Raw genomic sequence first — 3,149 nt, 5'->3', positions numbered from 1 at the left:
CCTTCGTTGTTGTACTGTGTTTTCATCCGACACCTTGGATTGGTCTCACTTTTCCTTTTATGGCACGGCTGACGAGGTGTAATTTGGTGCAGGTGTGTCTTCTCGTTACCTATCCCTCGCCAGCTGTGCGTAATGAGAGGTGCAAAGGGAGGAGCTGTCCAGGGTGCCGGTGGTCCTTTGTGGGCGTTGGCTGGACCCACGCTTATAACAGCCTTTACGTGGCTGCGACATCACAACACACATACAGGCTGAGAGCCTGCATACACGCACAAACACACACACATGCATGAACACACAAACACAACCTCTTACCACTAACCACTGCTAGTTAAGAAAGATCTGAATGGGCATACTGCATCAAGACACTTATCCTGTGCTTTGTACTTAAAACGTGTCTGGCACATACACTTTAGGACATCATTTATTCTGATGATAGCAGTTTGTCAACAAGTTTCAACAACTATATTTTACACACAATTAAGGACAATTTAGAAAATGACGTGTTTGAAGCACTAAATACAGATGCCAGTGGAGACATCTCAAAAGTCAAGTATGACCCAAAAAGGAATCCCTGGATTACAGAGGCAGAAATCTGTAAATATCATCTTTCTCTTTTAACCCTTGTGTTGTCTTAATCGGTACTGTTGTTGGCAGTAAATACAATGCAGTTCAATCTACATTATTGATTTTCCCCGTCTAAATAAATAGAAAAGAACACAGGGAAACACTAGGGCAGGGAAAACATGAACAAAAGCTGGGGCACGGATATGGTCATGAATCAAGCATTTCAATCAGGAGAGACCTGGGATGAGTAGAGTGATTTATTTACAGAGATGATAAATGTGCTAGAGCTTAGAACCCATGGGGAATAATTAATCAAAGGGCCACTGCCCAACATCCGAACAGGAATCCCCCACGGAGTCCAAACACTGGTGGTGGCGGGCTGGTGGCAGCTGACGACCCAGCTAGAGGAGCAGGAAACTAAAGCATCGGATGTCGACGGGGAGGTGGAGGCCGGGTCGCACACTTTGGTGGCATTAACAAACTAAACAGGGGGAGAAACGTATTTAAAGGCATGGCATCATTTTGATGAGCTGGCAGCTACGAGGTGGATTTGACACCATTAATTGATAGAATAGAGCGGCTAATTGATACTGAACCCAGATGACAGCCCGGCATAGGAAAGAGGAAAAGAGAGCGGGGGGAGTGAGTAGTGAAACATCGTGTATGCCCGAGTGCAGGGATAGGTCTTGCCTGATTGAACTTGCGCTAAGCTTCATAAATTGAATGCATGGCCTGGGCAAGAATGTCACCAGTTGTGAGTTCAGGCTGAAAGTAAAAAAGGAGATGGGATTATGAGACAATAACCTGTTCTGTAATATTACAATGAATGTAATTTGAAAAAAATGGACAAAAAACAATAGCACACCAATGTATACGGTTACCTCATGTTCACAGTCCAATGGTTCGACCAAATTGGCAGCCTCCAATGGAGTTGTTGAAGGTGGTGCCGTTTCTATTGCAAAAATACACATTTCACATTTTACATCAACAGCATTAAAAGCAATTAAATGCCAAGTTGGTTCACAGATTTCATTTAACCCACTTAAAATTAAGTTAATTTACTTATGACAAAAATTAGGTTTTTGCCAGCATTCAAAATATCCTTCAGCTGGTCGATGCCGTAAAATGCTGGTTTCCTGAAAGCCATTTCTCTAGGCATGCCCTCCACTGCCATGTTTATTCTCCCTTCCTCCAGAGCAGAGTATGGGACTCTACCACACCCATCTGCCTCTTCTAAAAGTAAAAACAAGGAATGTTATTTTTCATCCAAAGGAGCCAATTGATTTGTTTGGGCATCTAACTAGGATGCTTCCTAAGCAACTTTTAGAGGTTTTAAGGGCTCGTCAAACTGGGAGGAGACCCCTGGGTAAACCCAGAACTCGCTGGAGGGATTATAGGAGGAGCTGTGAAGTATCTCCAAGAGTGTATGGCTACAGCCTGGAGCCTCCTGTGTCATGCCCTCTGGTCTCATGCCCTCCCGTCTCCCGAGCTTCTACTAAAACTAAGTAAAAGCTTGTGTCTGGCCACTATATCTCAGAATCAATTCAGAATTGGTTTTAGTCGCCATGTACGTTTACACATACACACTGGCATTCCAGACCCTGCACGTGACAGTAGAATGACAATCAATACAGCACTTGAGGACACAAAGTGGGGAGGATGGGCAGTGAAAAATGTAACTGAACAAACACTTACCTTTATAATGTAAAGCAAATTTTGTTGCCATATCCTCCTTCTCAAGGAAGACCCTGGCCCTCCCAGTGGCAGATTGTGTGACAGACACAGGGTCATCTGGGTCGTAAGTCAATGTGGCAACCTCCTGATCTTAAATCTCCAGTTCATTAATCTAAGGAACATTGAACACAGGCAAAATTCCTTAGTTTAAAATGAGGTACACAAGTGATGTCAACTAAAATACTTTCTGCAACGTTAATCTTACTATTCTTAGTTTTTAAGGTTAGTAAAAAACAATCATAATGAAAATATGTACTTTTTTCTTTAGAAACTACATGTAGTTCCCACCGTTAACTGCAGCTGTTTCATGCAATGCTTTATTTTAAACACTTTGAAGTTCCCCTGCAACTCCTGGACTTCCCTATCCTTCTTCAGCTGTTCTGCTAGCTTTGCATATCCCTCTCTCAGCAGAAGACAGTTGTCCCCACTTCCCTGCTAAAACTGACAGACTTCCTGACAAGCAAGTAAAAAAGATAAATCAGATAAACACAATAATTGGATGCAAACAGTACAGCACATGTTTAATTATATTATTTAAAAGGACAGGGATATTAATTCTATAGTGTTCCCTTGTTGAAACATTTCAATAATAATACATCTATTAAATATAATTATTCATAACAAGGCCAAGGACTCACACTGACTTTAAATCAGAAGCTGCACAATGACACCCTGCACATTGCAATTTGCACTATTGTATTTGCACTATCTGTTTTTTGAGGTTAGATTGTAAATTATGACTATGACTACTATATTTTATATTTTATTTTATTTCCCTTAGTATTAGCTAGACCCCCCTTAGTATTAGCTAGACTTTGCTAATTTTGTATAGTTAGTCCACATATTTAAGT

The 3,149-nt window shown here is 41.3% G+C and overlaps 1 long non-coding RNA gene across 1 annotated transcript; it reads right to left on the bottom strand.

The window, feature by feature from the left end:
* Positions 1 to 1,197: 1,197 nt before the first annotated feature.
* On the bottom strand, positions 1,198 to 2,748 carry LOC146276184 (uncharacterized). The gene is made up of 4 exons (XR_014766398.1): positions 2,587 to 2,748; positions 2,260 to 2,410; positions 1,446 to 1,516; positions 1,198 to 1,329 (listed from the first exon to the last, which is right to left on the bottom strand). It is a non-coding gene; the product is annotated as an uncharacterized LOC146276184 (long non-coding RNA).
* Positions 2,749 to 3,149: the final 401 nt, after the last annotated feature.

This window comes from Hypomesus nipponensis, chromosome 8 (assembly GCF_054491055.1).
Source record: "Hypomesus nipponensis isolate SF chromosome 8, ASM5449105v1, whole genome shotgun sequence".
Taxonomy (NCBI): domain Eukaryota; kingdom Metazoa; phylum Chordata; class Actinopteri; order Osmeriformes; family Osmeridae; genus Hypomesus; species Hypomesus nipponensis.
This window is presented reverse-complemented; position numbering and strand designations above follow the sequence as displayed.